Genomic DNA, 18,988 nt, shown 5'->3' with positions numbered 1-18,988 from the left:
GTCTCTTTTTGCTGGGCTGAAATATTGTGTCAGAATGGCCGAGTGGTCGAAGGCGCTAGACTCAAGGGAAACCGTGCCCAGTCATACGAGATGAACGAGGCTTCTGGTCCACGTATGTGTGCGTGGGTGCGAATCCCACTTCTGACAAACTTTTTTTACTTTACTACCAGAACAAAGTCAGTGTCTTCTTTTGCTGCAGCTTATATATCGTGTCAGAACGGCCGAGTTGTCTAAGGCACCAGACTTAAGGGAAACATTGCCCGGTGATACGGGTTAAACGAGACCTTTGGTCCACGTATGTGCACGTGGTTCGAATCCCACTTCTGACAATCTTTTTTTACTTTACTACCAGCATAAAGTCATTGTTTTTTTTGCTGGGGCTGATATATTGTGTCAGCGTGGCCGAGTGGTCGAAGGCGCCAGACTTAAGGGAAACCTTGCCCAGTGATACGGGTTGAACGAGGCTTCTGGTCTACGTATGTGGGCGTGGGTTGAAATCCCACTTCTGAGAAGCTCTTTTTTTACTTTACTACCAGCACAAAGTCAGTGTCTCCTTTTGCTGGGGCTGAAATATCGTGTCGGAATGGTCGAGTGGTCCAAGGCGCCAGACTTAAGGGAAACTTTGCCCAGTGATACGGGTTGAACGATGCTTCTGGTCCACGTATGTGGGCGTGGGTTTGAATCCCACTTCTGACAAATTTTTCAATCTACTGCCAGAAGAAAGTCAGTGTCTGCTTTTGCTGGCCTGAAATATCGTGTCAGAATGGCCGAGTGGTCCAAGGCACCAGACTTAAAGGAAACCTTGCCCAGTGATACGGGTTGAACGAGGCTTCTTGTCTACGTATGTGGGCGTGGGTTAAAATCCCACTTCTGAGAAGTTCTTTTTTTACTTTACTACCAGCACGAAGTCAGTGTCTTCTTTTGCTGGGGCTGAAATATCGTGTCAGAATGGCCGAGTGGTCTAAGGCGCCAGACTCAAGGGAAACCTTGCCCAGTGATACGGGTTGAACGAGGCTTCCGGTCCACGTATGTGGGCGTGGGTTCGAATCCAACTTCTGACAAACTTTTTTTACTTTACTAACGGAACAATGTCAGTGTCTCCTTTTGCTGGGTTGACATGCCGTGTCCGAATGGCCGAGTGGTCTAAGGCGCCAGACTGAAGGGAAACCTTGCCCGGTGATGCAAGTTGAACGAGGCTTCTGGTCCACGTATGTGTGCGTGGGTTCGAATCTCACTTCTGTCAATTTTTTTTAATTTACTACCAGCACAAAGTCAGTGTCTCCTTTTGCTGGGCTGAAATATTGTGTCAGAATGAACGAGTGGTCGAAGGTGCTAGACTCAAGGGAAACCTTGCCCAGTCATACGAGATGAACGAGGCTTCTGGTCCCACGTATGTGTGCGTGGGTTCGAATCCCACTTCTGACGAACTTTTTTTACTTTACTACCAGAACAAAGTCAGTGTCTTCCTTTGCTTCAGCTTATATATCGTGTCAGAACGGCCGAGTTGTCTAAGGCACCAGACTTAAGGGAAACATTGCCCGGTGATACGGGTTAAACGAGGCCTTTGGTCCACGTATGTGGACGTGGGTTCAAATCCCACTTCTGACAATCTTTTTTTTTACTTTACTACCAGCATAAAGTCAGTGTTTTTTTGCTGGGGCTGAAATATCGTGTCAGAATGGTCGAGTGGTCTAAGGCTCCAGACTCAAGGGAAACCTTGCCCAGTGATACGAGTTGAACGAGGCTTCTGGTACACGTATGTGTGCGTGGGTTCGAATCCCACTTCTGTCAATTTTTTTACTTTACTACCAGCACAGAGTCAGCGTCTTCTTTTGCTGGGCTGAAATTTTGTGTCAGAATGGCCGAGTGGTCGAAGGCGCCAGACTTAAGGGAAACCTTACCCAGTGATACGGGTTGAACGAGGCTTCTGGTCCACGTATGTGGGCGTGGGTTTGAATCCCACTTCTGACAAATTTTTTAATCTACTACCAGAAGAAAGTCAGTGTCTCCTTTTGCTGGGCTGAAATATCATGTCAGAATGGCCGAGTGGTCCAAGGCGCCAGACTTAAGGGAAACCTTGACCAGTGATACGGGTTGAACGAGGCCTCTGGTCTACGTATTTGGGCGTGGGTTGAAATCCCACTTCTGAGAAGCTCTTTTTTTTACTTTACTACCAGCACAAAGTCAGTGTCTCCTTTTGCTGGGGCTGAAATATTGTGTCAGAATGGCCGAGTGGTCTAAGGCGCCAGACTCAAGGGAAACCTTGCCCAGTGATACGGGTTGAACGAGGCTTCTGGTCCACGTATGTGGGCGTGGGTTCGAATCCCACTTCTGCCAAACTTTTTTACTTTACAAACAGAACAATGTCAGTGTCTCCTTTTGCTGGGTTGGTATGTCGTGTCCGAATGGCCGAGTGGTCTAAGGCGCCAGACTCAAGAGAAACCTTGCTCAGTGATACGGGTTGAACGAGGCTTCTGGTCTAGGTGTGTGGGCGTGGGTTCAAATCCTACTTCAGACAAACTTTTTTTTACTTTACTACGAGAATAAAGTCAGTGTCATCTTTTGCTGGGGCTGCTATATCGTATCAGAATGGCCGAGTGGTCTAAGGCGCCAGACTTAAGGGAAACCTTGCCCAGTGATACGAGTTGAACGAGGCTTCTGGTCCACGTATGTGTGCGTGGGTTCGAACCCCTCTTCTGACAAACTTTTTTTACTTCACTAACAGAACAAAGTCAGCGTCTCCTTTTGCTGGGGCTGACATATCGTATCAGAATGGCCGAGTGGTGTAAGGCGCCAGACTGAAGGGAAACCTTGCCTGGTGATGCGAGTTGAACGAGGCCTCTGGTCCAGGTATGTGTGCGTGGGTTCGAATCTCACTTCTGTCAATTTTTTTAATTTACTACCAGCACAAAATCCGTGTCTCCTTTTGCTGGGCTGAAATATTGTGTCAGAATGGCCGAGTGGTCGAAGGTGCTAGACTCAAGGGAAACCTTGCCCAGTCATACGAGATGAACGAGGCTTCTGGTCCACGTATGTGTGCGTGGGTTCGAATCCCACGTATGACAAAATTTTTTACTCTACTACCAGAAGAAAGTCAGTGTCTCCTTTTGCTGGGCTGAAATTTCCTGTCAGAATGGCCGAGTGGTCCAAGGCGCCAGACTTAAGGAAAACCTTGCCCAGTGATACGGGTTTAACGAGGCTTCTGGTCTACGTATGAGGGCGTCGGTTGAAATCCCACTTCTAAGAAGCTCTTTTGTTTGCTTTACTACCAGCACAAAGTCAGTGTCTCCTTTTGCTGGGGCTGAAATTTCGTGTCCGAATGGCCGAGTGGTCTAAGGCTCCAGACTCAAGCAAAACCTTGCCCAGTGATACAGGTTGAACGAGGCTTCTGGTCCACGTATGTGGGCGTGGGTTCGAATCCCACTTCTGACAAACTTTTTTTTCTTTACTACCGGCACGAAGTCAGTGTCTCCTTTTGCTGGGCTGAAATATTGTGTCAGAATGGCCGAGTGGTCGAAGGTGCTAGACTCAAGGGAAACCTTGCCCAGTCATTCGAGTTGAACGAGGCTTCTGGTCCAGCTATGTGTCCGTGAGTTCGAATCCCACTTCTGACAAAAATTTTTTAATCTACTACCGGAACAAAGTCAGTGTCTCCTTTTGCTGGGCTGAAATATCGTGTCAGAATGGCCGAGTGGTCCAAGGCGCCAGACGTAAGGGAAACCTTGCCCAGTGATACGGGTTGAACGAGGCCTCTGGTCTACGTATGTGGGCGTGGGTTGAAATCCCACTTCTGACAAGCTCTTTTTTTTACTTTACTACCAGCACAAAGTCAGTGTCTCCTTTTGCTGGGGCTGAAATATCGTGTCAGAATGGCCGAGTGGCCTAAGGCTTCAGACTCAAGCGAAACCTTGCCCAGTGATCCGGGTTGAACGAGGTTCTGGTCCACGTATGTGGGCGGGGGTTCGAATCCCACCTCTGACAAACTTTTTTTTCCTTTACTACTGGAACAATGTCCGTGTCTCCTTTTGCTGGGGCTGACATATCGTATCAGAATGGCCGAGTGGTCTAAGGCGCCAGACTTAAGAGAAACCTTGCCCAGTGATACGAGTGTAACGAGGCTTCTGGTCCACGTATGTGTGCGTGGGTTCGAATCCCACTTCTGACAAACTTTTTTTACTTTACTACCAGCACGAAGTCAGTGTCTTCTTTTGCTGGGGCTGATATATCGTGTCAGAATGGCCGAGTGGTCTAAGGCGCCAGACTCAAGGGAAACCTTGCCCAGTGATATGGGTTGAACGAGGCTTCTGGTCCACGTATGTGGGCGTGGGTTCGAATCCCACTACTGACAAACTTTTTTTTTACTTTACTAACAGAACAATGTCAGTGTCTCCTTTTGCTGGGTTGATATGTCGTGTCCGAATGGCCGAGTGGTCTAAGGCGCCAGACTCAAGAGAAACCTTGCTCAGTGAAACGGGTTGAACGAGGCTTCTGGTCTAGGTGTGTGGGCGTGGGTTCAAATCCTACTTGAGACAAACTTTTTTTTACTTTACTACGAGCATAAAGTCAGTGTCATCTTTTTTTGGGGGCTGATATATCGTATCAGAATGGCCGAGTAGTCTAAGGCTCCAGACTCAAGGGAAACCTTGCCCAGTGATACGAGTTGAACGAGGCTTCTCGTCCACGTATGTGTGCGTGGGTTGGAACCCCTCTTCTGACAAAGTTTTTTTTACTTCACTAACAGAACAAAGTCAGCGTCTCCTTTTGCTGGGGCTGACATATCGTATCAGAATGGCCGAGTGGTGTAAGGCGCCAGGCTGAAGGGAAAGCTCGCCCAGTGATACGAGTTGAACGAGGCTTCTGGTACACGTATGTGTGCGTGGGTTCGAATCCCACTTCTGTCAATTTTTTTACTTTACTACCAGCACAGAGTCAGCGTCTTCTTTTGCTGGGCCGAAGTATTGTATCAGAATGGCCGAGTGGTCGAACGCGCCAGACTTAAGGGAAACCTTGCCCAGTGATACGGGTTGAACGAGGCTTCTGGTCCACGTATGTGGGCGTGGGTTTGAATCCCACTTCTGACAAAATTTTCTTATCTACTACCAGAGGAAAGTCAGTGTCTTCTTTTGCTGGGCTGAAATATCGTGTCAGAATGGCCGCGTGGTCCAAGGCACCAGACTTAAGGGAAACCTTGCCCAGTGATACGGGTTGAACGAGGCTTCTGGTCTACGTATGTGGGCGGGGGTTAAAATTCCACTTCTGAGAAGCTCTTTTTTTTACTTTACTACCAGCACAAAGTCAGTGTCTTCTTTTGCTGGGGCTGAAATATCGTGTCAGAATGGTCGAGTGGTCTAAGGCTCCAGACTCAAGGGAAACCTTGCCCAGTGATACAGGTTGAACGAGGCTTCTGGTCCACGTATGTGGGCGTGGGTTCGAATCCTATTCTGACAAACTTTTTTTTACTTTACTACCAGAACAAAGTCAGTGTCTCCTTTTGCTGGGCTGAAAAATTGTGTCAGAATGGCCGAGTGGTCTAAGGCGCCAGACTGAAGGGAATCCTTGCCCGGTGATGCGAGTTTAACGAGGCTTCTGGTCCATGTGTGCATGGGTTCGAATATCACTTCTGGCAATTTTTTTACGACCAGCACAAAGTCAGTGTCTCCTTTTTCTGGGCTGAAATATTGTGTCAGAATGGCCGAGTGGTCGAAGGTGCTAGTCTCAAGGGAAACCTTGCCCAGTCATTCGAGTTGAACGAGGCTTCTGGTCCACGCATGTGTGCGTGAGTTCGAATCCCACTTCTGACAAAATTTTTTAATCTACTTCCAGAACAAAGTCAGTGTCTCCTTTTGCTGGGGTGAAATATCGTGTTAGAATGGCCGAGTGGTCCAAGGCGCCAGACTCAAGCGAAACCTTGCCCAGTGATACGGTTTGAACGAGGCTTCTGGTCCACATATGAGGGCGTGGGTTCGAATCCCACTTCTGACAAATTTTTTTTCCTTTACTACTAGAACAATGTCAGTGTCTCCCTTTGCTGGGCCGAAGTATTGTATCAGAATGGCCGAGTGGTCGAACGCGCCAGACTTAAGGGAAACCTTGCCCAGTGATACGGGTTGAACGAGGCTTCTGGTCCACGTATGTGGGCGTGGGTTTGAATCCCACTTCTGACAAAATTTTCTTATCTACTACCAGAGGAAAGTCAGTGTCTTCTTTTGCTGGGCTGAAATATCGTGTCAGAATGGCCGCGTGGTCCAAGGCACCAGACTTAAGGGAAACCTTGCCCAGTGATACGGGTTGAACGAGGCTTCTGGTCTACGTATGTGGGCGGGGGTTAAAATTCCACTTCTGAGAAGCTCTTTTTTTTACTTTACTACCAGCACAAAGTCAGTGTCTTCTTTTGCTGGGGCTGAAATATCGTGTCAGAATGGTCGAGTGGTCTAAGGCTCCAGACTCAAGGGAAACCTTGCCCAGTGATACAGGTTGAACGAGGCTTCTGGTCCACGTATGTGGGCGTGGGTTCGAATCATATTCTGACAAACATTTTTTTACTTTACTACCAGAACAAAGTCAGTGTCTTCTTTTGCTGGGCTGAAAAAATTGTGTCAGAATGGCCGAGTGGTCTAAGGCGCCAGACTGAAGGGAAACCTTGCCCGGTGATGCGAGTTTAACGAGGCTTCTGGTCCATGTGTGCATGGGTTCGAATCTCACTTCTGGCAGTTTTTTTTACTACCAGCACAAAGTCAGTGTCTCCTTTTTCTGGGCTGAAATATTGTGTCAGAATGGCCGAGTGGTCGAAGGTGCTAGACTCAAAGGAAACCTTGCCCAGTCATTCGAGTTGAACGAGGCTTCTGGTCCACGTATGTGTGCATGAGTTCGAATCCCACTTCTGACAAAATTTTTTAATCTACTTCCAGAACAAAGTCAGTGTCCCCTTTTGCTGGGCTGAAATATCGTGTTAGAATGGCCGAGTGGTCCAAGGCGCCAGACTCAAGCGAAACCTTGCCCAGTGATCCGGGTTGAACGAGGCTTCTGGTCCACGTATGTGGGCGTGGGTTCGAATCCCACTTCTGACAAACTTTTTTTTCCTTTACTACTGGAACAATGTCAGTGTCTCCTTTTGCTGGGGCTGACCTATCGTATGAGAATGGCCGAGTGGTCTAAGGCGCCAGACTTAAGGGAAACATTGCCCAGTGATACGAGTGTAACGAGGTTTCTGGTCCACGTATGTGTGCGTGGGTTCGAATCCCACTTCTGATAAACTTTTTTTACTTTACTACCAGCACGAAGTCAGTGTCTTCTTTTGCTGGGGCTGATATATCGTGTCAGAATGGCCGAGTGGTCTAAGGCGCCAGACTTAAGGGAAACCTTGCCCAGTGATACGGGTTGAACGACACTTCTGGTCCACGTATGTGGGCGTGGGTTCGAATCCTATTCTGACAAACTTTTTTTTACTTTACTACCAGAACAAAGTCAGTGTCTTCTTTTGCTGGGCTGAAAAAATTGTGTCAGAATGGCCGAGTGGTCTAAGGCGCCAGACTGAAAGGAAACCTTGCCCAGTGATGCGAGTTTAACGAGGCTTCTGGTCCATGTGTGCATGGGTTCGAATCTCACTTCTGGCAGTTTTTTTTACTTTACTACCAGCACAGAGTCAGCGTCTTCTTTTGCTGGGCCGAAGTATTGTGTCAGAATGGCCGAGTGGTCTAAGGCGCCAGACTCAAGGGAAACCTTGCCCAGTGATACGAGTTGAACGCGGTTTCTGGTCCACGTATGTGTGCGTGGGTTCGAACCCCTCTTCTGACAAACTTTTTTTACTTCACTAACAGAACAAAGTCAGCGTCTCCTTTTGCTGGGGCTGACATATCGTATCAGAATGGCCGAGTGGTGTAAGGCGCCAGGCTGAAGGGAAACCTCGCCCAGTCATTCGAGTTGAACGAGGCTTCTGGTCCACGTATGTGTGCGTGAGTTCGAATCCCACTTCTGACAAAATTTTTTAATCTACTTCCAGAACAAAGTCAGTGTCTCCTTTTGCTGGGCTGAAATATCGTGTTAGAATGGCCGAGTGGTCCAAGGCGCCAGACTCAAGCGAAACCTTGCCCAGTGATACGGGTTGAACGAGGCTTCTGGTCCACGTATGTGGGCGTGGGTTCGAATCTCACTTCTGACAAACTTTTTTTTCCTTTACTACCAGAACAATGTCAGTGTCTTCTTTTGCTTGGGCAGCTATATCGTGTCAGAATGGCCGAGTGGTCTAAGGCGCCAGACTCAAGGAAATCCTTGGCCAGTGATAGGAGTTGAACGAGGCTTCTGGTCCACGTATGTGGGCGTGGGTTCGAATCGCTCTTCTGCAAACTTTTTTTACTTTACTAACAGAACAAAGTCAGTGTCTCCTTTTGCTGGGGCTGACATATTGTATCAGAATGGCCGAGTGGTCTAAGGCGCCAGACTGAAGGGAAACATTGCCCGGTGATGCGAGTTGAACGAGGCTTCTGTTCCACGTATGTGTGCGTGGGTTCGAATCTCACTTCTGACAATCTTTTTTTTACTTTACTACCAGCATAAAGTCAGTGTTTTTTTTGCTGGGGCTGATATATTGTGTCAGCATGGCCGAGTGGTTGAAGGCGCCAGACTTAAGGGAAACCTTGCCCAGTGATACGGGTTGAATGAGGCTTTTGGTCTACGTATGTGGGCGCGGGTTGAAATCCCACTTCTGAGAAGCTCTTTTTTTACTTTACTACCAGCACAAAGTCAGTGTCTTCTTTTGCTGGGCCTGAAATATCGTGTCAGAATGGCCGAGTGGTCTAAGGCTCCAGACTCAAGCGAAACCTTGCCCAGTGATAGGGGTTGAACGAGGCTTCTGGTTCACGTATGTAGGCGTGGATTCGAATCCCTCTTCTGACAAACTTTTTTTACTTCACTAACAGAACAAAGTCAGCGGCTCCTTTTGCTGGGGCTGACATATCGTATCAGAATGGCCGAGTGGTCTAAGGCGCCAGACTGAAGGGAAACCTTGTGCGATGATGCCAGTTGAACGAGGCTTCTGGTCCACGTATGTGTGCGTGGGTTCGAAACTCGCTTCTGTCAATTTTTTTGAATTTACTACCAGCACAAACTCAGTGTCTCCTTTTGCTGGGCTGAAACATTTTGTCAGAATGGCCGAGTGGTCGAAGGTGCTGGACTCAAGGGAAACCTTGCCCAGTCATACGAGTTGAACGAAGCTTCTGGTCTACGTTTGTGTGCGTGGGTTCGAGTCCCACTTCTGACAAATTTTTTTAATCTACTACCAGAACAAAGTCAGTGTCTCCTTTCGCTGGGCTGAAATATCGTGTCAGAATGGCCGAGTGGTCCAAGGCGCCAGACTTAAGGGAAACCTTGCCCAGTGATACGGGTTGAACGAGGCCTCTGGTCTACGTATGTGGGCGTGGGTTGAAATCCCACTTCTGACAAGCTCTTTTTTTTACTTTACTACCAGCACAAAGTCAGTGTCTCCTTTTGCTGGGGCTGAAATATCGTGTCAGAATGGCCGAGTGGCCTAAGGCTTCAGACTCAAGCGAAACCTTGCCCAGTGATCCGGGTTGAACGAGGTTCTGGTCCACGTATGTGGGCGTGGGTTCGAATCCCACCTCTGACAAACTTTTTTTCCTTTACTACTGGAACAATGTCCGTGTCTCCTTTTGCTGGGGCTGACATATCGTATCAGAATGGCCGAGTGGTCTAAGGCGCCAGACTTAAGGGAAACCTTGCCCAGTGATACGAGTGTAACGAGGCTTCTGGTCCACGTATGTGTGCGTGGGTTCGAATCCCACTTCTGACAAACTTTTTTTACTTTACTACCAGCACGAAGTCAGTGTCTTCTTTTGCTGGGACTGATATATCGTGTCAGAATGGCCGAGTGGTCTAAGGCGCCAGACTCAAGGGAAACCTTGCCCAGTGATACGGGTTGAACGAGGCTTCTGGTCCACGTATGTGGGCGTGGGTTCGAATCCCACTACTGACAAACTTTTTTTTACTTTACTAACAGAACAATGTCAGTGTCTCCTTTTGCTGGGTTGATATGTCGTGTCCGAATGGCCGAGTGGTCTAAGGCGCCAGACTCAAGAGAAACCTTGCTCAGTGAAACGGGTTGAACGAGGCTTCTGGTCTAGGTGTGTGGGCGTGGGTTCAAATCCTACTTCAGACAAACTTTTTTTTACTTTACTACGAGCATAAAGTCAGTGTCATCTTTTTTTGGGGCTGATATATCGTATCAGAATGGCCGAGTGGTCTAAGGCTCCAGACTCAAGGGAAACCTTGCCCAGTGATACGAGTTGAACGAGGCTTCTCGTCCACGTATGTGTGCGTGGGTTGGAACCCCTCTTCTGACAAAGTTTTTTTTACTTCACTAACAGAACAAAGTCAGCGTCTCCTTTTGCTGGGGCTGACATATCGTATCAGAATGGCCGAGTGGTGTAAGGCGCCAGGCTGAAGGGAAAGCTCGCCCAGTGATACGAGTTGAACGAGGCTTCTGGTACACGTATGTGTGCGTGGGTTCGAATCCCACTTCTGTCAATTTTTTTACTTTACTACCAGCACAGAGTCAGCGTCTTCTTTTGCTGGGCCGAAGTATTGTATCAGAATGGCCGAGTGGTCGAACGCGCCAGACTTAAGGGAAACCTTGCCCAGTGATACGGGTTGAACGAGGCTTCTGGTCCACGTATGTGGGCGTGGGTTTGAATCCCACTTCTGACAAAATTTTCTTATCTACTACCAGAGGAAAGTCAGTGTCTTCTTTTGCTGGGCTGAAATATCGTGTCAGAATGGCCGCGTGGTCCAAGGCACCAGACTTAAGGGAAACCTTGCCCAGTGATACGGGTTGAACGAGGCTTCTGGTCTACGTATGTGGGCGGGGGTTAAAATTCCACTTCTGAGAAGCTCTTTTTTTTACTTTACTACCAGCACAAAGTCAGTGTCTTCTTTTGCTGGGGCTGAAATATCGTGTCAGAATGGTCGAGTGGTCTAAGGCTCCAGACTCAAGGGAAACCTTGCCCAGTGATACAGGTTGAACGAGGCTTCTGGTCCACGTATGTGGGCGTGGGTTCGAATCATATTCTGACAAACATTTTTTTACTTTACTACCAGAACAAAGTCAGTGTCTTCTTTTGCTGGGCTGAAAAAATTGTGTCAGAATGGCCGAGTGGTCTAAGGCGCCAGACTGAAGGGAAACCTTGCCCGGTGATGCGAGTTTAACGAGGCTTCTGGTCCATGTGTGCATGGGTTCGAATCTCACTTCTGGCAGTTTTTTTTACTACCAGCACAAAGTCAGTGTCTCCTTTTTCTGGGCTGAAATATTGTGTCAGAATGGCCGAGTGGTCGAAGGTGCTAGACTCAAAGGAAACCTTGCCCAGTCATTCGAGTTGAACGAGGCTTCTGGTCCACGTATGTGTGCATGAGTTCGAATCCCACTTCTGACAAAATTTTTTAATCTACTTCCAGAACAAAGTCAGTGTCCCCTTTTGCTGGGCTGAAATATCGTGTTAGAATGGCCGAGTGGTCCAAGGCGCCAGACTCAAGCGAAACCTTGCCCAGTGATCCGGGTTGAACGAGGCTTCTGGTCCACGTATGTGGGCGTGGGTTCGAATCCCACTTCTGACAAACTTTTTTTTCCTTTACTACTGGAACAATGTCAGTGTCTCCTTTTGCTGGGGCTGACCTATCGTATGAGAATGGCCGAGTGGTCTAAGGCGCCAGACTTAAGGGAAACATTGCCCAGTGATACGAGTGTAACGAGGTTTCTGGTCCACGTATGTGTGCGTGGGTTCGAATCCCACTTCTGATAAACTTTTTTTACTTTACTACCAGCACGAAGTCAGTGTCTTCTTTTGCTGGGGCTGATATATCGTGTCAGAATGGCCGAGTGGTCTAAGGCGCCAGACTTAAGGGAAACCTTGCCCAGTGATACGGGTTGAACGACACTTCTGGTCCACGTATGTGGGCGTGGGTTCGAATCCTATTCTGACAAACTTTTTTTTACTTTACTACCAGAACAAAGTCAGTGTCTTCTTTTGCTGGGCTGAAAAAATTGTGTCAGAATGGCCGAGTGGTCTAAGGCGCCAGACTGAAAGGAAACCTTGCCCAGTGATGCGAGTTTAACGAGGCTTCTGGTCCATGTGTGCATGGGTTCGAATCTCACTTCTGGCAGTTTTTTTTACTTTACTACCAGCACAGAGTCAGCGTCTTCTTTTGCTGGGCCGAAGTATTGTGTCAGAATGGCCGAGTGGTCTAAGGCGCCAGACTCAAGGGAAACCTTGCCCAGTGATACGAGTTGAACGCGGTTTCTGGTCCACGTATGTGTGCGTGGGTTCGAACCCCTCTTCTGACAAACTTTTTTTACTTCACTAACAGAACAAAGTCAGCGTCTCCTTTTGCTGGGGCTGACATATCGTATCAGAATGGCCGAGTGGTGTAAGGCGCCAGGCTGAAGGGAAACCTCGCCCAGTCATTCGAGTTGAACGAGGCTTCTGGTCCACGTATGTGTGCGTGAGTTCGAATCCCACTTCTGACAAAATTTTTTAATCTACTTCCAGAACAAAGTCAGTGTCTCCTTTTGCTGGGCTGAAATACCGTGTTAGAATGGCCGAGTGGTCCAAGGCGCCAGACTCAAGCGAAACCTTGCCCAGTGATACGGGTTGAACGAGGCTTCTGGTCCACGTATGTGGGCGTGGGTTCGAATCTCACTTCTGACAAACTTTTTTTTCCTTTACTACCAGAACAATGTCAGTGTCTTCTTTTGCTTGGGCAGCTATATCGTGTCAGAATGGCCGAGTGGTCTAAGGCGCCAGACTCAAGGAAATCCTTGGCCAGTGATAGGAGTTGAACGAGGCTTCTGGTCCACGTATGTGGGCGTGGGTTCGAATCGCTCTTCTGCAAACTTTTTTTACTTTACTAACAGAACAAAGTCAGTGTCTCCTTTTGCTGGGGCTGACATATTGTATCAGAATGGCCGAGTGGTCTAAGGCGCCAGACTGAAGGGAAACATTGCCCGGTGATGCGAGTTGAACGAGGCTTCTGTTCCACGTATGTGTGCGTGGGTTCGAATCTCACTTCTGACAATCTTTTTTTTACTTTACTACCAGCATAAAGTCAGTGTTTTTTTGCTGGGGCTGATATATTGTGTCAGCATGGCCGAGTGGTTGAAGGCGCCAGACTTAAGGGAAACCTTGCCCAGTGATACGGGTTGAATGAGGCTTTTGGTCTACGTATGTGGGCGCGGGTTGAAATCCCACTTCTGAGAAGCTCTTTTTTTACTTAATTACCAGCACAAAGTCAGTGTCTTCTTTTGCTGGGCCTGAAATATCGTGTCAGAATGGCCGAGTGGTCTAAGGCTCCAGACTCAAGCGAAACCTTGCCCAGTGATAGGGGTTGAACGAGGCTTCTGGTTCACGTATGTAGGCGTGGATTCGAATCCCTCTTCTGACAAACTTTTTTTACTTCACTAACAGAACAAAGTCAGCGGCTCCTTTTGCTGGGGCTGACATATCGTATCAGAATGGCCGAGTGGTCTAAGGCGCCAGACTGAAGGGAAACCTTGTGCGATGATGCCAGTTGAACGAGGCTTCTGGTCCACGTATGTGTGCGTGGGTTCGAAACTCGCTTCTGTCAATTTTTTTGAATTTACTACCAGCACAAACTCAGTGTCTCCTTTTGCTGGGCTGAAACATTTTGTCAGAATGGCCGAGTGGTTGAAGGTGCTGGACTCAAGGGAAACCTTGCCCAGTCATACGAGTTGAACGAAGCTTCTGGTCTACGTTTGTGTGCGTGGGTTCGAGTCCCACTTCTGACAAATTTTTTTAATCTACTACCAGAACAAAGTCAGTGTCTCCTTTCGCTGGGCTGAAATATCGTGTCAGAATGGCCGAGTGGTCCAAGGCGCCAGACTTAAGGGAAACCTTGCCCAGTGATACGGGTTGAACGAGGCCTCTGGTCTACGTATGTGGGCGTGGGTTGAAATCCCACTTCTGACAAGCTCTTTTTTTTACTTTACTACCAGCACAAAGTCAGTGTCTCCTTTTGCTGGGGCTGAAATATCGTGTCAGAATGGCCGAGTGGCCTAAGGCTTCAGACTCAAGCGAAACCTTGCCCAGTGATCCGGGTTGAACGAGGTTCTGGTCCACGTATGTGGGCGTGGGTTCGAATCCCACCTCTGACAAACTTTTTTTCCTTTACTACTGGAACAATGTCCGTGTCTCCTTTTGCTGGGGCTGACATATCGTATCAGAATGGCCGAGTGGTCTAAGGCGCCAGACTTAAGGGAAACCTTGCCCAGTGATACGAGTGTAACGAGGCTTCTGGTCCACGTATGTGTGCGTGGGTTCGAATCCCACTTCTGACAAACTTTTTTTACTTTACTACCAGCACGAAGTCAGTGTCTTCTTTTGCTGCGGCTGATATATCGTGTCAGAATGGCCGAGTGGTCTAAGGCGCCAGACTCAAGGGAAACCTTGCCCAGTGATACGGGTTGAACGAGGCTTCTGGTCCACGTATGTGGGCGTGGGTTCGAATCCCACTACTGACAAACTTTTTTTTACTTTACTAACAGAACAATGTCAGTGTCTCCTTTTGCTGGGTTGATATGTCGTGTCCGAATGGCCGAGTGGTCTAAGGCGCCAGACTCAAGAGAAACCTTGCTCAGTGAAACGGGTTGAACGAGGCTTCTGGTCTAGGTGTGTGGGCGTGGGTTCAAATCCTACTTCAGACAAACTTTTTTTTACTTTACTACGAGCATAAAGTCAGTGTCATCTTTTTTTGGGGCTGATATATCGTATCAGAATGGCCGAGTGGTCTAAGGCTCCAGACTCAAGGGAAACCTTGCCCAGTGATACGAGTTGAACGAGGCTTCTCGTCCACGTATGTGTGCGTGGGTTGGAACCCCTCTTCTGACAAAGTTTTTTTTTACTTCACTAACAGAACAAAGTCAGCGTCTCCTTTTGCTGGGGCTGACATATCGTATCAGAATGGCCGAGTGGTGTAAGGCGCCAGGCTGAAGGGAAAGCTCGCCCAGTGATACGAGTTGAACGAGGCTTCTGGTACACATATGTGTGCGTGGGTTCGAATCCCACTTCTGTCAATTTTTTTACTTTACTACCAGCACAGAGTCAGCGTCTTCTTTTGCTGGGCCGAAGTATTGTATCAGAATGGCCGAGTGGTCGAACGCGCCAGACTTAAGGGAAACCTTGCCCAGTGATACGGGTTGAACGAGGCTTCTGGTCCACGTATGTGGGCGTGGGTTTGAATCCCACTTCTGACAAAATTTTCTTATCTACTACCAGAGGAAAGTCAGTGTCTTCTTTTGCTGGGCTGAAATATCGTGTCAGAATGGCCGCGTGGTCCAAGGCACCAGACTTAAGGGAAACCTTGCCCAGTGATACGGGTTGAACGAGGCTTCTGGTCTACGTATGTGGGCGGGGGTTAAAATTCCACTTCTGAGAAGCTCTTTTTTTTTACTTTACTACCAGCACAAAGTCAGTGTCTTCTTTTGCTGGGGCTGAAATATTGTGTCAGAATGGTCGAGTGGTCTAAGGCTCCAGACTCAAGGGAAACCTTGCCCAGTGATACAGATTGAACGAGGCTTCTGGTCCACGTATGTGGGCGTGGGTTCGAATCCTATTCTGACAAACTTTTTTTTACTTTACTACCAGAACAAATTCAGTGTCTCCTTTTGCTGGGCTGAAAAATTGTGTCAGAATGGCCGAGTGGTCTAAGGCGCCAGATTGAAGGGAATCTTTGCCCGGTGATGCGAGTTTAACGAGGCTTCTGGTCCATGTGTGCATGGGTTCGAATATCACTTCTGGCAATTTTTTTTACGACCAGCACAAAGTCAGTGTCTCCTTTTTCTGGGCTGAAATATTGTGTCAGAATGGCCGAGTGGTCGAAGGTGCTAGACTCAAGGGAAACCTTGCCCAGTCATTCGAGTTGAACGAGGCTTCTGGTCCACGCATGTGTGCGTGAGTTCGAATCCCACTTCTGACAAAATTTTTTAATCTACTTCCAGAACAAAGTCAGTGTCTCCTTTTGCTGGGGCGAAATATCGTGTTAGAATGGCCGAGTGGTCCAAGGCGCCAGACTCAAGCGAAACCTTGCCCAGTGATACGGTTTGAACGAGGCTTCTGGTCCACGTATGAGGGCGTGGGTTCGAATCCCACTTCTGACAAAGCTTTTTTTCTTTTACTACTAGAACAATGTCAGTGTCTCCCTTTGCTGGGCCGAAGTATTGTATCAGAATGGCCGAGTGATCGAACGCGCCAGACTTAAGGGAAACCTTGCCCAGTGATACGGGTTGAACGAGGCTTCTGGTCCACGTATGTGGGCGTGGGTTTGAATCCCACTTCTGACAAAATTTTCTTATCTACTACCAGAGGAAAGTCAGTGTCTTCTTTTGCTGGGCTGAAATATCGTGTCAGAATGGCCGCGTGGTCCAAGGCACCAGACTTAAGGGAAACCTTGCCCAGTGATACGGGTTGAACGAGGCTTCTGGTCTACGTATGTGGGCGGGGGTTAAAATTCCACTTCTGAGAAGCTCTTTTTTTTACTTTACTACCAGCACAAAGTCAGTGTCTTCTTTTGCTGGGGCTGAAATATCGTGTCAGAATGGTCGAGTGGTCTAAGGCTCCAGACTCAAGGGAAACCTTGCCCAGTGATACAGGTTGAACGAGGCTTCTGGTCCACGTATGTGGGCGTGGGTTCGAATCATATTCTGACAAACATTTTTTTACTTTACTACCAGAACAAAGTCAGTGTCTTCTTTTGCTGGGCTGAAAAAATTGTGTCAGAATGGCCGAGTGGTCTAAGGCGCCAGACTGAAGGGAAACCTTGCCCGGTGATGCGAGTTTAACGAGGCTTCTGGTCCATGTGTGCATGGGTTCGAATCTCACTTCTGGCAGTTTTTTTTACTACCAGCACAAAGTCAGTGTCTCCTTTTTCTGGGCTGAAATATTGTGTCAGAATGGCCGAGTGGTCGAAGGTGCTAGACTCAAAGGAAACCTTGCCCAGTCATTCGAGTTGAACGAGGCTTCTGGTCCACGTATGTGTGCATGAGTTCGAATCCCACTTCTGACAAAATTTTTTAATCTACTTCCAGAACAAAGTCAGTGTCCCCTTTTGCTGGGCTGAAATATCATGTTAGAATGGCCGAGTGGTCCAAGGCGCCAGACTCAAGCGAAACCTTGCCCAGTGATCCGGGTTGAACGAGGCTTCTGGTCCACGTATGTGGGCGTGGGTTCGAATCCCACTTCTGACAAACTTTTTTTTCCTTTACTACTGGAACAATGTCAGTGTCTCCTTTTGCTGGGGCTGACCTATCGTATGAGAATGGCCGAGTGGTCTAAGGCGCCAGACTTAAGGGAAACATTGCCCAGTGATACGAGTGTAACGAGGCTTCTGGTCCACGTATGTGTGCGTGGGTTCGAATCCCACTTCTGATAAACTTTTTTTACTTTACTACCAGCACGAAGTCAGTGTCTTCTTTTGCTGGGGCTGATATATCGTGTCAGAATGGCCGAGTGGTCTAAGGCGCCAGACTTAAGGGAAACCTTTGAAGCGGTATGAGCCTTTGGACAGAAGATGAAGAAGCGCGAGGGCCGGGGCAGGAAAGAAGAGGGGGATGAAGTGAAAAATAAAGCAGATTAAGATGGACGCCAGTTCCATACTGAAGCTTTAATGCTGTTCCGTTATTTTAAGTAGGAACACTACATTATTTTGGCGCAGCGACAGTAGTGTTCCTACTTAAAATAACGGAACAGCATTAAAGCTTCAGTATGGAACTGGCGTCCATCTTAATCTGCTTTATTTTTCACTTCATCCCCCTCTTCTTTCCTGCCCCGGCCCTCGCGCTTCTTCATCTTCTGTCCAAAGGCTCATACCGCTTCACCCTTCCCGCTTTCTTTTAATTACCCCTCCTGGGGTAATACTTGAAGACATTCCCAATTGAAGCACATTCAACAGATCCACGTTCACCAGTGTACACATTCCCGTCAAAGTAGGAAACAAACATATGATGGCTCTGGTAGACAGCGGTGCTTCTGTGTCCATTATAAATGCCAAGCTGGTGGATGCAAATCGCTTGCATAGTGGAAGAATTCTACGAGTACAAGGCTATGATGGAAAAGTAACGTTGCATGATCAGTGGGCCTTGGTAAACATCGAGTTCCAGGGTCAGCAAATAGAGAGCGAAGTGTTGGTGATAGAGGGGGTAACGTACGACTTTTTGCTATCAAGACCAGATATAAAGAAACTAAAGATCAACGTGTACTGGGACGATGTGGTTCTAGTAGAAGGAGTAGCAAGGAACGAGACAAATCAGGGTAGACAAGATAATCTACGAGTTGTCAAGTGCGCGGAGGATATCGCAACGACCTACCCTGAACTTGTATGCATAGGAAGCTATCCTCAGGCGATGAAGTCCCACAAGGTTCCTTTCGAACTCGCTGACAAGACCGTCATCCGGAAAGCACCTTACAATATGTCAAGGGAGCGAAAGATGTGGCTCAAGAAAGAGTTGCAGGAGATGCTAGATGCTGATATCATACGACCTTCGGTATCACCCTTCGCTTCTCCCATAACGATCGCACCGAAAGAAGACGGAACCTTCAGATTATGCACCGACTACAGGGTTCTCAATCGTCAGACAGAACTCATACCATTTCCTATGCCGAAGATCGACACAATTATAGATGAGACCGGGGGTTGCCGACATTTTTCCCGCATCGATTTATGCAAAGGTTTCTGGCAGATCCCACTAACCGAAGAAACAAAAATGTACACCGCTTTTATCACGCCATTCGATCTCTACGAATACAACCGGCTCCCTTTCGGTTGGAAAAACTCGCCAGCGTGGTTCCAGAAGATCATGAACGACGTCCTAAAGCCATTCCTTGGTGTTTTTTGTAATGTGTACATAGACGACATTATAGTCTTCTCCAAAACAGAGGCTGAGCATCAGGACCATCTGTCTCAGGTGTTAAAC

The 18,988-nt window shown here is 48.0% G+C and overlaps 31 non-coding genes across 31 annotated transcripts; all 31 read left to right on the top strand.

The window, feature by feature from the left end:
* The first annotated feature begins 577 nt into the window (after positions 1-577).
* TRNAL-UAA (transfer RNA leucine (anticodon UAA)) lies at positions 578-696 on the top strand. The gene is made up of 2 exons: positions 578-615; positions 651-696. It is a non-coding gene; the product is annotated as a tRNA-Leu (tRNA).
* Positions 697-942: 246 nt separating this feature from the next.
* On the top strand, positions 943-1,061 carry TRNAL-CAA (transfer RNA leucine (anticodon CAA)). Its single transcript has 2 exons — positions 943-980; positions 1,016-1,061. It is a non-coding gene; the product is annotated as a tRNA-Leu (tRNA).
* A 611-nt stretch (positions 1,062-1,672) lies between these two features.
* TRNAL-CAA (transfer RNA leucine (anticodon CAA)) lies at positions 1,673-1,791 on the top strand. Its single transcript has 2 exons — positions 1,673-1,710; positions 1,746-1,791. It is a non-coding gene; the product is annotated as a tRNA-Leu (tRNA).
* A 61-nt stretch (positions 1,792-1,852) lies between these two features.
* TRNAL-UAA (transfer RNA leucine (anticodon UAA)) lies at positions 1,853-1,971 on the top strand. Its single transcript has 2 exons — positions 1,853-1,890; positions 1,926-1,971. It is a non-coding gene; the product is annotated as a tRNA-Leu (tRNA).
* A 247-nt stretch (positions 1,972-2,218) lies between these two features.
* TRNAL-CAA (transfer RNA leucine (anticodon CAA)) lies at positions 2,219-2,337 on the top strand. The gene is made up of 2 exons: positions 2,219-2,256; positions 2,292-2,337. It is a non-coding gene; the product is annotated as a tRNA-Leu (tRNA).
* A 62-nt stretch (positions 2,338-2,399) lies between these two features.
* TRNAL-CAA (transfer RNA leucine (anticodon CAA)) lies at positions 2,400-2,518 on the top strand. The gene is made up of 2 exons: positions 2,400-2,437; positions 2,473-2,518. It is a non-coding gene; the product is annotated as a tRNA-Leu (tRNA).
* A 795-nt stretch (positions 2,519-3,313) lies between these two features.
* Positions 3,314-3,432, top strand: TRNAL-CAA (transfer RNA leucine (anticodon CAA)). Its single transcript has 2 exons — positions 3,314-3,351; positions 3,387-3,432. It is a non-coding gene; the product is annotated as a tRNA-Leu (tRNA).
* Positions 3,433-3,677: 245 nt separating this feature from the next.
* TRNAL-UAA (transfer RNA leucine (anticodon UAA)) lies at positions 3,678-3,796 on the top strand. Its single transcript has 2 exons — positions 3,678-3,715; positions 3,751-3,796. It is a non-coding gene; the product is annotated as a tRNA-Leu (tRNA).
* Positions 3,797-4,046: 250 nt separating this feature from the next.
* Positions 4,047-4,165, top strand: TRNAL-UAA (transfer RNA leucine (anticodon UAA)). The gene is made up of 2 exons: positions 4,047-4,084; positions 4,120-4,165. It is a non-coding gene; the product is annotated as a tRNA-Leu (tRNA).
* A 64-nt stretch (positions 4,166-4,229) lies between these two features.
* On the top strand, positions 4,230-4,348 carry TRNAL-CAA (transfer RNA leucine (anticodon CAA)). Its single transcript has 2 exons — positions 4,230-4,267; positions 4,303-4,348. It is a non-coding gene; the product is annotated as a tRNA-Leu (tRNA).
* Positions 4,349-5,863: 1,515 nt separating this feature from the next.
* Positions 5,864-5,982, top strand: TRNAL-CAA (transfer RNA leucine (anticodon CAA)). The gene is made up of 2 exons: positions 5,864-5,901; positions 5,937-5,982. It is a non-coding gene; the product is annotated as a tRNA-Leu (tRNA).
* A 966-nt stretch (positions 5,983-6,948) lies between these two features.
* Positions 6,949-7,067, top strand: TRNAL-CAA (transfer RNA leucine (anticodon CAA)). Its single transcript has 2 exons — positions 6,949-6,986; positions 7,022-7,067. It is a non-coding gene; the product is annotated as a tRNA-Leu (tRNA).
* A 247-nt stretch (positions 7,068-7,314) lies between these two features.
* Positions 7,315-7,434, top strand: TRNAL-UAA (transfer RNA leucine (anticodon UAA)). Its single transcript has 2 exons — positions 7,315-7,353; positions 7,389-7,434. It is a non-coding gene; the product is annotated as a tRNA-Leu (tRNA).
* A 241-nt stretch (positions 7,435-7,675) lies between these two features.
* On the top strand, positions 7,676-7,794 carry TRNAL-CAA (transfer RNA leucine (anticodon CAA)). The gene is made up of 2 exons: positions 7,676-7,713; positions 7,749-7,794. It is a non-coding gene; the product is annotated as a tRNA-Leu (tRNA).
* Positions 7,795-8,039: 245 nt separating this feature from the next.
* On the top strand, positions 8,040-8,158 carry TRNAL-CAA (transfer RNA leucine (anticodon CAA)). The gene is made up of 2 exons: positions 8,040-8,077; positions 8,113-8,158. It is a non-coding gene; the product is annotated as a tRNA-Leu (tRNA).
* A 1,160-nt stretch (positions 8,159-9,318) lies between these two features.
* On the top strand, positions 9,319-9,437 carry TRNAL-UAA (transfer RNA leucine (anticodon UAA)). Its single transcript has 2 exons — positions 9,319-9,356; positions 9,392-9,437. It is a non-coding gene; the product is annotated as a tRNA-Leu (tRNA).
* A 67-nt stretch (positions 9,438-9,504) lies between these two features.
* Positions 9,505-9,622, top strand: TRNAL-CAA (transfer RNA leucine (anticodon CAA)). The gene is made up of 2 exons: positions 9,505-9,542; positions 9,577-9,622. It is a non-coding gene; the product is annotated as a tRNA-Leu (tRNA).
* Positions 9,623-9,686: 64 nt separating this feature from the next.
* TRNAL-UAA (transfer RNA leucine (anticodon UAA)) lies at positions 9,687-9,805 on the top strand. The gene is made up of 2 exons: positions 9,687-9,724; positions 9,760-9,805. It is a non-coding gene; the product is annotated as a tRNA-Leu (tRNA).
* Positions 9,806-9,869: 64 nt separating this feature from the next.
* On the top strand, positions 9,870-9,988 carry TRNAL-CAA (transfer RNA leucine (anticodon CAA)). Its single transcript has 2 exons — positions 9,870-9,907; positions 9,943-9,988. It is a non-coding gene; the product is annotated as a tRNA-Leu (tRNA).
* A 64-nt stretch (positions 9,989-10,052) lies between these two features.
* On the top strand, positions 10,053-10,171 carry TRNAL-CAA (transfer RNA leucine (anticodon CAA)). The gene is made up of 2 exons: positions 10,053-10,090; positions 10,126-10,171. It is a non-coding gene; the product is annotated as a tRNA-Leu (tRNA).
* Positions 10,172-11,503: 1,332 nt separating this feature from the next.
* Positions 11,504-11,622, top strand: TRNAL-CAA (transfer RNA leucine (anticodon CAA)). The gene is made up of 2 exons: positions 11,504-11,541; positions 11,577-11,622. It is a non-coding gene; the product is annotated as a tRNA-Leu (tRNA).
* A 247-nt stretch (positions 11,623-11,869) lies between these two features.
* Positions 11,870-11,989, top strand: TRNAL-UAA (transfer RNA leucine (anticodon UAA)). The gene is made up of 2 exons: positions 11,870-11,908; positions 11,944-11,989. It is a non-coding gene; the product is annotated as a tRNA-Leu (tRNA).
* Positions 11,990-12,230: 241 nt separating this feature from the next.
* On the top strand, positions 12,231-12,349 carry TRNAL-CAA (transfer RNA leucine (anticodon CAA)). Its single transcript has 2 exons — positions 12,231-12,268; positions 12,304-12,349. It is a non-coding gene; the product is annotated as a tRNA-Leu (tRNA).
* A 245-nt stretch (positions 12,350-12,594) lies between these two features.
* On the top strand, positions 12,595-12,713 carry TRNAL-CAA (transfer RNA leucine (anticodon CAA)). Its single transcript has 2 exons — positions 12,595-12,632; positions 12,668-12,713. It is a non-coding gene; the product is annotated as a tRNA-Leu (tRNA).
* A 1,159-nt stretch (positions 12,714-13,872) lies between these two features.
* Positions 13,873-13,991, top strand: TRNAL-UAA (transfer RNA leucine (anticodon UAA)). The gene is made up of 2 exons: positions 13,873-13,910; positions 13,946-13,991. It is a non-coding gene; the product is annotated as a tRNA-Leu (tRNA).
* A 67-nt stretch (positions 13,992-14,058) lies between these two features.
* On the top strand, positions 14,059-14,176 carry TRNAL-CAA (transfer RNA leucine (anticodon CAA)). The gene is made up of 2 exons: positions 14,059-14,096; positions 14,131-14,176. It is a non-coding gene; the product is annotated as a tRNA-Leu (tRNA).
* A 64-nt stretch (positions 14,177-14,240) lies between these two features.
* Positions 14,241-14,359, top strand: TRNAL-UAA (transfer RNA leucine (anticodon UAA)). Its single transcript has 2 exons — positions 14,241-14,278; positions 14,314-14,359. It is a non-coding gene; the product is annotated as a tRNA-Leu (tRNA).
* Positions 14,360-14,423: 64 nt separating this feature from the next.
* Positions 14,424-14,542, top strand: TRNAL-CAA (transfer RNA leucine (anticodon CAA)). Its single transcript has 2 exons — positions 14,424-14,461; positions 14,497-14,542. It is a non-coding gene; the product is annotated as a tRNA-Leu (tRNA).
* A 64-nt stretch (positions 14,543-14,606) lies between these two features.
* Positions 14,607-14,725, top strand: TRNAL-CAA (transfer RNA leucine (anticodon CAA)). Its single transcript has 2 exons — positions 14,607-14,644; positions 14,680-14,725. It is a non-coding gene; the product is annotated as a tRNA-Leu (tRNA).
* A 1,333-nt stretch (positions 14,726-16,058) lies between these two features.
* Positions 16,059-16,177, top strand: TRNAL-CAA (transfer RNA leucine (anticodon CAA)). The gene is made up of 2 exons: positions 16,059-16,096; positions 16,132-16,177. It is a non-coding gene; the product is annotated as a tRNA-Leu (tRNA).
* A 967-nt stretch (positions 16,178-17,144) lies between these two features.
* Positions 17,145-17,263, top strand: TRNAL-CAA (transfer RNA leucine (anticodon CAA)). The gene is made up of 2 exons: positions 17,145-17,182; positions 17,218-17,263. It is a non-coding gene; the product is annotated as a tRNA-Leu (tRNA).
* Positions 17,264-18,988: the final 1,725 nt, after the last annotated feature.

Source organism: Rhipicephalus microplus, chromosome 2, assembly GCF_043290135.1.
Source record: "Rhipicephalus microplus isolate Deutch F79 chromosome 2, USDA_Rmic, whole genome shotgun sequence".
Lineage (NCBI taxonomy): Eukaryota > Metazoa > Arthropoda > Arachnida > Ixodida > Ixodidae > Rhipicephalus > Rhipicephalus microplus.
This window is presented reverse-complemented; position numbering and strand designations above follow the sequence as displayed.